At 47.8% G+C, this 13,849-nt stretch overlaps 1 long non-coding RNA gene across 1 annotated transcript in view; it reads right to left on the bottom strand.

Annotated features, from left to right (window-relative positions):
- Window positions 1–1,588: 1,588 nt before the first annotated feature.
- The window catches only part of LOC144110053 (uncharacterized), a 411,060-nt gene continuing 398,799 nt past the window's right edge, over window positions 1,589–13,849 (bottom strand). Inside the window, exon 3 of the long non-coding RNA XR_013309690.1 lies at window positions 1,589–1,747. This is a non-coding gene — a long non-coding RNA (uncharacterized LOC144110053). The remainder of the gene's footprint in view (window positions 1,748–13,849) is intronic.

Raw genomic sequence — 13,849 nt, 5'->3', positions numbered from 1 at the left:
ACGGCGCAGAGGCGTTATCTGCGGGTGGTCAACTGGAGTAGGCTTGCTGGACGTACATGGCACGTGCAAGTGACGGGAGTGAAACCTCTAACGTATGAACGAATAAGGCCTGGCTTAGACGAACGCCAGGAACATTAGGCACCGCTGCTGCTGAGTGTGTGAGGAAACTGCGGTCGATATGTGTGCCTTTTGTAGTCGTCTTGAGGTGACGTAGCGGTGATGTGGCGGTGACGCGGCTTTGAACGGCGCAGAGTCGTTGTCTGCTGGTGGTCAACTGGAGCTGGCTTGCGGAACAGACAGGGCACGTGCAAGTGACGGGATTAAATCTGTAACATATGAACGATGAAAGTCTGGCTTGGACGAACGCCAGGAACATTGGGCACCGCTGCTGAGTGTGTGTGACGAAGATGGGGTACTCGATGAAAGGCTTCAGAAAATCTTAAAGCATAATGTCAGTTTTGGACGAAAAGTTCAAATTTATGTGGAGGTAATTTCTAAGTTGAAACGGCTGAGTTTCACCCAAGAGAGCGGAACAAAAATCATGCTACTTAGTAAAAAGAATTTGTTCTGATCTAGGTGTGGTGCAACATGCGAATATATGACGTGCTCAAGAAACTCGCAGACAATGCATGTAAGAGAGATTGGGTGATAATTGGACAGATCTGATTTGTTACCGGCACAGCTTTGCTTATTTTCCAGTCTTTCAGAAGGAACCCGTTGACAATGACTGTTCGATAATCACTTGAAGGAATACGCTAGAACTTTTCCAGCTTGCAATTCTTACTTAAGTAATATTTTGTATTCCCAGTACATATCTCGGTAATTAAAATACTCAAAGAAAAATGTAGGAGGAAACTCTCCGCTACTTTGTGAAGATTTTTAGCGTACGCCTAGAGGCAGTTTTCTATGCAGCGTGACACATCAGCCAGAGCAATTGCAGTTGTTCGTGGTACTGGAACATGACAGCTGGTATACGGCAGTGCCTTCATTCAGTAGGGTATAGATTTCCGACGCTGAACAAATTGGCGCGGCTCTCACCTGAGATCAGCGGGCGATAAATTGGCACCTAAGAGAAGATACCTCTGCTTCGTCCCCTGTAGAACGGGGGTCAACTACAAGATACCGTTGTGCTATGGAAACAGCGGACAGACGGGTCTCAAAGACAGAGCACCGCAAGGAAGTCCAATCGCTTGTGGCGTGCAGCCACCTGGCCGAATATCGCAGCCGCAGCCAAAGCAAACCTAGCACATCACTGAGCACTACTGCGCTCTGGAGTACACAAGGAGAGCGGTTTTGAGGCCTCGGAGACATGTACCCAACGCGCAAAGGTGTTAGCATTGCTAAAGACCAACATGACAGGAGCAACTAGGTTTTTCTGGTGGTTTTCTAATTTTATTTTATTTTGAGCAGCAGGCGAAGCGTTAGGGAAAATGCTTGTGATCTGGTGCTGTTTGTGTTCTTGCTTGCGCGTACATATTTCACCTTCAATTCAGCTTTTGTCCTGCGTTTGTCTCTGTCTACCTCGTGTATTCTAAAAAATGCATTCGAGTAAACAAAAACAATTAGCCTCTCCTCAAGTTGGCCCTTGGCAAGAATAGTTTATTTCCTCGTCACTGCTGGCAGCAGCGCTAGAGGCAGATGCACCTCTTGGGATGCTCGCTGTCGCAGACGCCCCGGCTGTTCATCAGCACCCGGCAGCGGGTGTGGCACACCTCTTCGTGCTCGGGGCAGCCGGCGTACTTCTCCGCTGCGTCCGGAAAGAACAAACACACAATGCCACTGAACAGCAAGCGAATAATTTTCACTGGTGTGTGAGCAGCCAATTGTACATTCAGCATATTCGTACTTTAAATAATGAGGTTCCGCAAAAAGGACGACCACAAAAGGAAGGCGCCATGAACAAAGAAACCGCATCCTTCGCGCCGTACATTTTATTCAAAGTATGTGCCACCAGCTAGGCCAGCAACGAGTTTTATTCAGCACATCCGCACTGTGTGCATTCAACTCAAGGAGCGCTTGCTTCATGTGTAGGAACAGCAACTCTCTCTACTCTTTTGCTGCATTTTATTTACTTTCGTGAGCTCGGTGAAAAGCGCCAAGGCCCGAAAAAATATATGTAGATAAGCAATCGTTTTATTCTGTCTGGAAAGCAAGATATCACACCTCGCCGGAGGAAGAGATTAAAAACGCGTGAATCAAAATATTGCCGCGAATATTTGCAGTGTTTATTCGTTTTTCAAATCTGCCGCGACACCACCTTATCGCTTCGTTTGCGACGCAAGACGCGACTAGATTTATCTCGATTGATCGCAGCCAGGCAAAGCTGATTCTACGTTGTTCCGGAATGTTCTAGTAACTTTGCGCCATTTATCTCGAATGTTCGCTATCAGCTTTAAATTGAGCACGGCCGACAGCGGCGGGCATTCTGTTCGACGACCGCCGAGCACGCTTGTCGCTTCGCCGCCGCCGAGTGATTCATTCCATTTTGGGTGCAAGTCAATCCAATAAACAGTTCTTTTAGAAGATCCTTTCGTCCGTCTTCATCGCTGCTTCGACAGCCGTCACCACTACGTGACAATATGAAAGTTTACACTGTAAAATTATTAACCCCGCAATACTGCCTAACTATCATGGACGATATTAGCTCCTCAGCGACGATGCAGACTGCACTGTCTGCTGCTGAGCTGGTCTGTAAACCTTCTCAGGTTTCAAGTTTGAAGTTTACTTACATCATATATATGCGGGTAGTTCCGGGTAAAAGTGATCGCAGATCACTTGAGGGACCCCCGCACCCACTTTACATGGCATACAGCACGAAATATGTGTTTTATGTAAAAGAATGAAAACATCGGAAGATCGGCCAACAGAATAGACAAGTTTTTCCACGTCCACAGATATACATACAAAATAATTTATACAACAAAAATATACTGAACAACCTTTTGCTGCTTATGTAAAGACAGCTTTAATTTCGCGCAAGCTGCTCTTTGAAATATCGATATTCATAGACTGGAACTAGTTAACAAGCGTGGCATATTGCAACGTAACATATGACTGCCATAGTTAGTGCTGCAAAAAGGAATAAATCATTTTCTGTATTGCGCGCAGTATAATCCGGTAAAGTTTTAGTGAGGCAAGTCAAGTCTCAAATCCTCGGTCATTGTATTGTAAAGAATTTTTGTATCTGGTTGGTAAGTAATATTTGTATATGCTATGAACAGGTATAATCTGGTACTCTGAAAATAAGTGATCATTAGGGGCATGGCAGTCAACATGGCCAATGTAACAGACAGCTTTCTTTCGCCGTAGGTAAATTTTATGCGTATTTGTCTCTCTTGTAGTTCTGGTGTGGAAGACTCCAGCGATTCTGGGCTTCGGTGGTAACTTTCTTCAGAGATGTTCTACAGCTTGAGCATCATTTCTCTGAAATGCCCTCTTGAGGATTTAAAACGTGCAGCGTTGAATTCCAACGTGCCAGTTTTCCCCAGGTCCAGTGAGGATCGTGATGCCGTTCAAGGAGTTTAAAACAAAGCCTTTTGAAATGCCGCGGCTGCGCCTCCAAATGCCATCTTAGCACTTAATAAAGCAGTGTTCCGCATATCAGACAGTATAAAAGAGCGAATTAAAATTAGCTGCGATTTAACTGCTGTTGACCTGGTTAGAGAGCCAAAGCTCTGTAACGGTTGTAACGATGAGTGCCTTCTGAACTACTGCCGGCAACCGAGTTCATCGAAGCGACTGCATCTCATTCTCGTCCATGTCGCCGCCGTCTGTGGCGATCGAAAGCATTCTGGGTGGGCCCCTTTTCAATGCGCACATTGATGCCATGCTGCGTCACGAGACTAACATTGCGTTATAACGTGTATCAGGTCATCCGTTCACCCATTGTTATTCTTATGCTTCGCTAACTTATCGGTTGCTATTGCAACATACATATTAACTGATTTACCATCATATTTATCAGCCTGACTACACCCACTGCAGGGCAATGGCCTCTCCGATGTCTCCGTTTCCTTTGCCAGCTGCGCCGACCCTATGCCTGCGAACTTCTTAATCTAATCCGCCCACCTAACCTTCTACCGTCCCTGTTACGCTTGCGTTATATTGGAATCCACTCCGTTGCCCTTAAGAACCAGTGGTTATCTTGCCTTCGCATTACATACACTGCCTAAGCCCAATTCTTCCTCTTGATTTCGACTAAGATGTCATTAACCCGCGTTTGTTCCCACACCCACTCTGCCCGCTTCCGGTCTCTTAACGTTACACCTATCATTTTTCTTTCCGTGGCTCGCTTCGTTGTCCTTAACTTAAGCTGAACCCTTTTAGTTAGCCTCCATGTTTCTGCCCCGCATAGTTTTTGCATGACAAAGGTTTTATTCGATGTTATTACCCACATGACAAGAAGAGTTTGCAATTAACAGCCGATGAACTTTCTCATTTGCAGTTAAACAGTTAAGCTCCCTATGCGAAGAGTTAGTTCTGTTTTGGGATGCAGTCTGCTTTCTATTTCGTATTTGTGCTTACTGTCTATGTTGGGGTGCCTGCACAAAGTTGTGCAGCAGGTTTTGATGCTTTGCTTTACTTGGGGTTTTCATTAGGTAAAACAAAAGGAAAGCTAATCTGCCTAGCAGCTTGTGTTATTACTTACCTACCTTACCTCCAACGCTTTGAATAAAATGCATCTTTTATATTTCCACATTTCTGTACCTGTGCATCAACAGCAGATGTGCCAGCCATAGAGGACATCTGTCCGTACGTTGGCTAGTGTTTCTTCTTCGACCAGGCTCCGAACACTAAGTGCACGACAGCAAAATGGCTACAGGCTCTCCTCTGCCTTGTTGGGAAGCCACTTTGATTTACTTTCGGTTCCTAGTGAGCATTCAAGAGATGCTATAAAACAAAGCATTTGTTTTATTACTCCTTTTTCATCTACATAAAACAGTAACTAGCATTGGGAAATCAAGCACAGGAATTCTTAACATTCCGAGCAGCAAGATAAATGTAAATGCATGTAATGTCCCACACCACCATACAGGCTGTCAAATGCATTGCATGGCTAATTTTGTGTGTGAGTGAGGTTCTTGTACGCGTACCGAAGCCCCAGTAAATGGGCGCACCTCTCTCAGTGCTGGAATAGCTGCTATGTCACTTGCCTATCCATGCCCTTGACGCACATTAGTAGAGGTTTTCAGCCACAATATCTAGGCACATGCTCGGTGCAATTCGTACTGGCAGAAAGAATACAGTAGTGCTGAAAATTCAAGACATTTGTAATGCAGTTGCATTTTTGCATTACACACGAACTGATATTCAGTTGCTTGAGACAGGTGTTATGACAGCCAGCTAGGGCAGTAATTATACCATAAGCCATAGCAAATATTCGAGAAAAGTAGTTGACCTGACAAGAACACAGCCGACAGAAAAACAGATTGTGCACCTTTGCTAAGGCTGTGAAGCATTGTTAAGTACAATGGAATGAGCTCAACGTGCCGCATGTGCATGTTTTAGCGCAACTAAAACGCGGTCTACCTTGATTGCAGGCAATGCTGCTCCGGTGCTACCGCGTGCAAGAAATCTTTGCAGCTCTGATGCCATGTACATGAAAGCTTTGTACACTAGAAAATCACTAAATATTGTAAATTGTATGGTGGTGCGTCTAGAAGCGATCAATGGGGAATGAGGTATGTCGTAGTGAAGGGGTTCAGATTAGTTAAGACGGGTTCTATCGCACAGCAAACGGCGCCTTTCGCGCTCCGCCGCCATCGAAACGCGGCTTCCGCGCCCCGGATTGAACCCTGGTCCACCGTTTCGGTAGCCGAGTGCCCTAACCACTAGGCAACCGGGGCTGCTTTAGAAAAACCACCTCAAGTCCTCCGAAGATTTGCATGATGCAAGCTCTTCGCCGTCGTAGCCACTCTGTTGCAATGTCCGCAGCACTACGCTTGTAATGCTAAGCTACGGTCGCTGGTAGTTCATATATTCAGCGCCTGGTAGCGGAGAACATCTCGGAAATATGTACGCTAACGTATATTAGGGATCAATGCAGCAGCCGAATAACAACAACAGAACTTTTTTTTTGAAGCGAAATTTATTGCCCCTGTGCATCAATGACGGGTGAAGGTGTGATGAATGATGTAGTAGAGATAAAATGAATGGAAAAAGGTTAGCTGATTTGATGAAGTCCAGTAGAGAACAATTGTACGGTCCCTGCGTCCATGCAATGTATGAAGCAGAGTTGCTTGGTGAAAGACCTGCTACCATCAGGTGCCGGATATTTGTATGCTTGAGAGCTGGGCAGTCCCACAGTAAGTGATGAATGCCGGCCTCAATGTCCTCGTGTTTACATATCAGACACCCTGGCTGAGGAAACAATTCTCGGTACTGAGGCCACTTTTGAGTTATGGCTGGTGTGAGGGAAACCCCTACCCGGATACTCCTAAGCGCAACCTCCTCTACACGGGTAAGACCGCGGGGGAGGGTTACCGCACACAAAGGGATGAGAGCACGTGTGCGGCGTCGGAAGAGTTCCTTTCTTGATGAAAGGAGGGTAAAATTGTCCAAATGAAGGAGCCGAGGCGGTGACGAGTTTGTATTCGCAAGGCTGGTCGCTAAATCTGCCTCGCTTTGATATGTCAGCAGTTCCCGTGGGACCCACTCAATACGTGCTGGCTGCGGGATGCGTGCCGTGAGCCGGTGGATGTCCTGACATATCGTTGGACAGCGGCTAACACGTCGTAGCAACCGGACAATTTTAAGGGCGTCAGTGCGGATGACAACGCGGGCCGGAGGGAGCATAGTTATGTCGGCCACGGAGCTGAGTGCTTCTTGAACTGCAACGAGCTCAGCACAAAAGGACGAAGGGGGTTCCGTAAGCTGAAACCAAGAGGTTCGATTCAGGGCAGGTCTGCCAGGGCAGTAGATAGCTGCTGTTGCTTTGCAGTCATGTTTGCGTCTACGTAGACAACAATGGATCCTTCAGGGAGGCAAGCATCTCGTTCCTCAAATTTCTGGCGAAGCAACGATGCTGAATGAGCAGATGTTAGCCGGCGATTATCGGTTGGCTTGTTGTCGCTGAGCTGTAAAAACTTCCATGGGGGAAGAACTGGCGTTAGCGGCTGAAGAATGGAATGTGACGTTGCATAAGTCCTCAATGCATGCGTGGAGTGCGATAGACTGGCCTTAAGGCTGCGCGCTTCACAGCGCTGCTGCACCAGCTCATCAATGGTAATGAGCTGCGCATTTTCTTGTAAAGCTATGACCGGTGTGATGCGTGTAAGGCACGTAATGGTCCTCATAGCCTCTCGGTTCACGGCTTCAAGGCGATCCCATTGGGCTCTTGTCAGATGTTGCAGCTGGGCTTCATAAACAATACGGGGCTGCAGAACTGCCCTCACCAATTGCCGTGCAACGAACGAGCCTGGGCCACCAGTGTTAGGGGCAATTCTAATCAAACCCAAAGCCTGAATAGCTTGCCTTTTCGCCTGAGAAAGTCATGCAGTCGCTGATCCTGATCGGTGAATCATTAAGGCAAGGATTTTTACACTGGGACTTTCCTGTATTAGGGTGCCTCATAGACAAAGACGGATTGGACTTGCAGCACGTTAACGGCGTCCCCAGCGGTTGGCGACTGACGTGTATGTTGTTTTATGCACGGAAAGCTGAGGTCCGATGGATGATGCGTAATTACAGGTAACATCCAAGGCAGATTGAAGGGCAGCCTCCTGAGTACGGAGATATTGGTGAGTACTCCACACCGTGATGTCGTCAGCGTACTGAAGAAATTTTATGTCACGAATGTCATATAAGCGCCAAGCCAGCGGGATGAAAGCAATATTAAGTAACGTCGGCGACAATACTGATCCCTGGGGCACACCGCAGAGAGGAACAAATGATCCGACCGCTTCGCCGCTGAGGTGTATTGCAAATTTTCTGCCTTCCAAAAATGATAGGACAAAACTACGCACTCTCAGAGGTGGATGAAGCATGTCAATGGAGTTCAGAATGGCTGCATGACAGATGTTATCATGTGCCTTTTCAACGTCCATTGCCAAAACAGTACGCACATTGCGGCTGCGGGTAGATGACAAAACTGCAGATGCTAAGACAGCCAACCCAACCTCTGTACCAATATATGGACGAAAGCCGATTTGTGCTGGGTGATAAAAGCCGTGCTGCTCTAACCACCATGACAATCGTGTGGCTAGCATTTTCTCCGCCAGCTTGCACAGCGTAGGAGTTAAGGAGATAGGTCGCAAGTTTGCAAGGTCCGTCGGAGGCTTTCCTGCTTTCGGGGTAGGAATCACGACAGCGGATTTCCAGCTCTCGGGCACTACGCCATCCAACCATACTTTGTTTATGGTTTCAAGTAGTTGAGGGAGTGCAGCGCTACTAAGGTTCTTGTACACCTCGTACTGCATATTGTCCGGGCCTGGCGCTGTTTTCCGTTTCGCATCATCTATTGCAGCCAGCAACTCCGGCATAGAGAATGGACACGCAAAAACATCTACGCCGACATCAGACGGCATTTGATATACATGCTCTGTGATGCCTGCCATATTTAAACAAGCGGATAAAGAATGCACAGCATCGTATTTTGGGAAAACTTTCGCGTTGCTTCTTTGGCGAGATCATTTGGCGACAAGTTAGCCGCGAAGCATGCAGTTGCCGCTGCGTCAGTCGAACGGCGACCGCGTTCCATTGTACCGAATGTTCGCCAGAGAGAGGCATTCGAGGATTTTGCAGAATATTGCTCGCACCAAGTATGCCACTGCCGCCGAGAGAGGTTGCGCTTATATTTGCGTGCCTTAGCAGTAAGATAGTGCAATCGCGTACGCGCCTCCGACGAAGTAGGCTCTCGCGTAGCAGCCAGCTCGGCTTGACGGCGTGCCGCCCACAAGTTAGGAAGGCCGAGGCCAGGTGCCGGTCGACCAACATCAGTCCAGGTGGTATTTGTAGCACTGTTGAGTGCTGTTTGCATGCGCTGAACAAGGATTGACGAAGAATCTGAGGAGAGATTGTCCATACAGGAGCGAAAACTGTCCCAGTTGATCGCAGAACATTTGTAGCGTAACGGTCGGAAATCTGATGTGTGAACCCGATGATGATAGGGTGATGATCAGTTCCCCAACAGTCTGGCTCCATGTGCCAGGAGGAAACACCCGGACCCGACCACCACGTCAAGTCTGCAGCATAGGAAGCACTGCAAATTTGACGAACTGGCCGTGTTGCTGTTCCAGGACGGTTGAGCAGCACAAATTGGGCATCCGTGAAGGTGTCCCGCACACGCCTGCCACGAGGGCTCGAAGTGGGGTACCCCCAATCCTGATGAGATGCGTTAAAGTCTCCTCCGACTAAAATCGGACACCCGGGATACTGCCGACGGACACTTGTAAACCAGTCAATATTAATACGGGAGGAAACACCACCGGCTGGTCTAACGTAAAATTAAACGACCACAACGGTTCCCTTGTATAGTTTCGCAGCCACTACCACTACCTCTTGATACGACGTGCATCAGTTTTCGAGAGAAGGCGTACATGCGGAAAACGTGAGTCCACATACACCGCCGCCTTTCCCGGGCGAGCAGCAGTTTGTACACGGCGGTCTATCATTGAAGGAGACATGTAGGCACTGAAGCCTGGAGTAGATGGCAAGGAGTGTTTCCTGTAGCAGCATGGGCCATACCTGGAGCTTGTGAATTTGTAGTCGGGTCTTGAGCTCTCCCACCTTCGTGGAGATTCCTCTGCAGTTCCACTCCAGCACTCCAGCACGACTGGAACTTGCAATTTCTAGTTACTAGCCCAAGCGCTGTTGCACCACGGACGTCAGGTTGGACAACTGGTCGACCATAAACCGAAGCAGAGAAGTCGCAGAGCTGTGCAATGGCATTGCGGTAATCTTGGAAGAGGCGGCAGGAGATGACAATGGTGGGCGGCAAGAAGGCGATGTTGCTGCGTCATTGATAGATGTGGCGGATGATTCCGCTGCCCCTCTACGTCGAGCGAGCAGTTCACGGTGTTGCCGGAGCTTGGTGACTTCCGCTAAGAGACGTGCGATCTGTTCGTCGACTGCGGCCATATCATCCTGCGGTAGTTCAGGCACACTGCGCTGCTTTGTTGGCTATTTTCAGAGGCGTTCTTTTCGCACAGTACAGTTAGAAGGCTGCTGAGCTGAAGGATCATGCGAGGTGTGCTCAGGGAGCTCCGGCCACTCGTCGTCATCCGACTGGAGAGCTGCGAACCAGTTGGATGTCTGCAATGAAGTTATACTGTCTTGTATTGGCCAATGCTTAGTCATTCGATGTCTAGCGTTTTGTGTTGCCTTTTTTTTTGTCGGACAGCTTGGAGATGTTATCTCGTGGTCGTCGGATTTACAAAGGCCACATCGATAAGCCACTTTCCCTTCCGACGTACTTTCACCGGCAGCAGTGAAGGGGCAAAATTTGCGCACATGTCCAGTACAGAAGCAGTTTTACCAAATACCAACTCGGTTTAATGAACGAGGCCGTAAAATACAGCCAAATAGTACAGACGGGCTGGTAGTGTCAGACGTCCTTGCAAGGTGACTATGCAAGAGCGCCCCTTTCCCATGCGTCGGGCCTGGATTGCACGGTGCGCGGGGCAGTAGAGCTCACGCTGGAGTGCAGTTTGATCCTCAGTGATATCGACGTTGTAGACGACGCAGCGCTGCAAGTCGGAGCCTTCAACTAAATACACTTGTACTGGCACTGAGATTTCGCTTGTCAGAGAAATACTGGTGAGCGTTTGCAGCCGTTCTACGACAGTCAGAGTTGGAAGCCACACTGCAATGATGTTGGACGTGGTCCTGGCTGTGAAGCCCCAAAAGCCTTTGGTTCCGGGGCAGGCGTCCAAGTTAACTTGTAAAATCTTGTTCGGTATATCCGTAGGCTTTTGTTGGCCAGTGATTTAATGGTCACTTTGTAGGAAGACGATCCGGGTGTAGGCTCCACCGAGTTCTCGATCGTAAGACAAGTGCACTGACCTTGGGAGCCATCACTTGCCGAAGATGGAATCGGTTGGCTGTAGTTTGAGGGGCGCTTGTGAGTTGCACGAGGGCACTTTTGCACCGGTAGAGGTGCCGATAAGTCCATTGGAATGCCCGGTTCATCACTCCGTGCGGTTTGAGGCCCATCCTGTGGCGTAGAGTTGACAGTCATGTGCCCTGGTTGCAGACCGCTCACGAGCAGTCCGCCATTTCGGCATTGCTGTTCAGAACTTTTTAGCGAGTGAATGAAGCGTCCTGAACCTGTGCGCGAACAGACGACGCACGCCGAAACGTTCGCACTTGAAACGCTGTTTCGCCATTAATTCAAATACGGAACGTCGAGCGCGGGCATAATAATGATGCACGTAAAGCATGCTCACCCTTTTTACGACTTTATCTCCACGTATTAGCACATCAAGAGCGGATTCAAGCTTATCAATTTCGCATTTCAGGCAGTGCTCCACACGCGTATCTAGCCGGACGACACAGAAGTCGGAGTACCCAGCATGCTTTGTGGCTCGTTCAGATTGGACACCTCCTATTCCAGCACCCGTACACATTGTAAGTGAAAACTGGAAGCGAAACTGGATTTCTGCCGCTATGCGGCCACACCGAAGGGCCTCTATGCGCAGTGTACAGAGATTGCTGAAAAGGAATACAGGCCCCTATCGCAGGCATTTCTGGAAATTAGTGGAGCTTACGACAACGTTATTCAAGAGGATTTGCGGGACATACTGGGCACATCAGATTATTCTTTTCAATTTATTTTAAGTAATTATTCTTTTAAAAGATATATATAAAGGTAACAGAGCGCTTATAAACTGTGAAAAAAATGTATCAGGGCATATTATGATGCAGCGGAGGCGTAGGCAAGGATGCCATCTGTCTCCTTTGTTGTTCATGTTGTACCTGCAAGGGTTGGGGACCAAACTAGAGACGAGCGCACTAGACTTCAACCTTTCTTTTTTCAAGCAAGGCGAATGGATTAAACAGTCATTACCGGGACTAATGTACGCGGATAATTTAGTGCTAATGGCTGACAACAGGGAAGATTTCCCGAAGTTGATAGACATCAGCGGTACAAAGGAAGATAGATTAGGTAATACGCTTAGCAATGAAAAATCTTCAGTCATGATATTTAACGAAGAGGGCGGTGAGCATGATGAGTGCGGTGGGCACGCTAAAAGTACCGGATGAGTACAAGTATTTTGGGGTGTGGATAAACAACGGTTCTAAGTATCTGACAGAGCGTTAGAAATGCGTAATGAATAAAAATTGTGGGAATACAGCTGTCATGAAAAATAGGCACTGTGGAATTACTTTAGGTATGAAGTAGTAAGAGGGATCTGGAGAGGGGTGATGGTTCCTAGCCTGACTTTCGGTAATGCGGCCCTGTGCATGAGACCAGATGTTCAAGGGAGGATAGAAATTAAACAGCGCGGCGTAGGGAGGCTAGCTTTGGGAGCACAAGGCAATACCCCAAATCAGGGGGTAGAGGGTGATATGGGATGGGCGTCGTTTGAGAGCAGAGAAGCTAGCAGTAAGATAGCATTTGAGGAGCGATCGAGAAAAGTGATGGAAAAGCGGTGGGCTAAGAATGTTTTCAGGTATCTATACATAAGAAATGTTGACACGAAATGGAAAAAGCAGACTAGAAAATTTTCAAGCAAATATCTGGACAGCAGTAGAGGGGCAAACAAGCAATTATCTATTAAGAAAAAGGTTAAGGAAACAGATAGAGCTCTATGGAAAACAGGGATGCTGATGATATCGGTACTGGGAACATACAGGATCTTTGAGCAGGAAATTGCGAAAGAAAATATCATTGATAATTGTAGGGGAAGCGCGTTGTTGTCTGAGGCCAGGAAGGGAGTTTTGCTTACTAAGACATATAGAGTCAGGTACCACGAGATAGACATGTTGTGCATTGCGGGCGGAGAGGAGGAGGAAACGGCTGAACCCTTGATACTTTTCTGTAAAGGGCTTCACCCTGCAGGGGAAAGCAGCGCAGTTGATTTACTCAAAGCATTGGGGTTTAAGGACAGTAAAGGGAAAGTAGATCTTAAGCGGGTAGAAGTAACGAAGCGAAGGTTTTGTGATTGGTGGCTAAAATCAAAACAAGAATAAAATTTCACAAGTCATGGCTAGGGAGCCTGAACCGCCGCCCGATGTAAAGGGTTCGGCCTTATGCATCCATCCATCCATACTTTGTTGATTTTTTTTTCCGGCCTGTAATGTGGGTGCGTCGTCAGGCGTCGTGGTCTGTGCGCTTAAGTGGTTGATGAGAACGGCGTTTTTGACCGTGTGTTTCGAGGTATCGTAGTGAACTGAAGTGGTTTTAGTGTGCATATATACCTAGAAAAGTGCGTAGGTTTGTTGATTGCTGTCCAAGTACCTTGTATGACGCATCACGACAGAAGCAGCCTTTAGAGGCTCTGCCGAATGCCTTTCTTTCTTCTAGATTGCCAGAAAGGGCGGCGCTCGCTCACGTTTGAAAGATTTCAAGTCGGAAATCACGGGCGAAGTTATGTGCGTGTGTTAATGTGGCAGAATGTATTTGTAATGCAGCAATCGTTGTCCTAAAGTCGGCGTCATTGCCCTGATGTGGAGACCTGGGGCAGCTCGGCACGACTGCCTCGAATCGTGCATCTTCATGCATGCTTTTTCCCAATTACAAAGGATATGTAATGAAAGAGCGGCCTCAGGTCGTGCCGCTTCTTAGTATCGAAGCGCCAAGATCTGCAGTGCGACTGGCCGCTCTTTCCTTGTATTCTAGCAAGGAAAGCAGCCTTGAACAGAGTTCGCCGACAACCATTTTGCGCATGGTTGTTTTTGTTTTGACGGA

The sequence above is a fragment of the Amblyomma americanum genome, chromosome 11 (genome assembly GCF_052857255.1).
Source record: "Amblyomma americanum isolate KBUSLIRL-KWMA chromosome 11, ASM5285725v1, whole genome shotgun sequence".
In the NCBI taxonomy this organism is placed as follows: Eukaryota; Metazoa; Arthropoda; class Arachnida; order Ixodida; family Ixodidae; genus Amblyomma; species Amblyomma americanum.
Note: the sequence above shows the minus strand (reverse complement) of the source record. Positions and strands in the feature narration are given on the sequence as shown.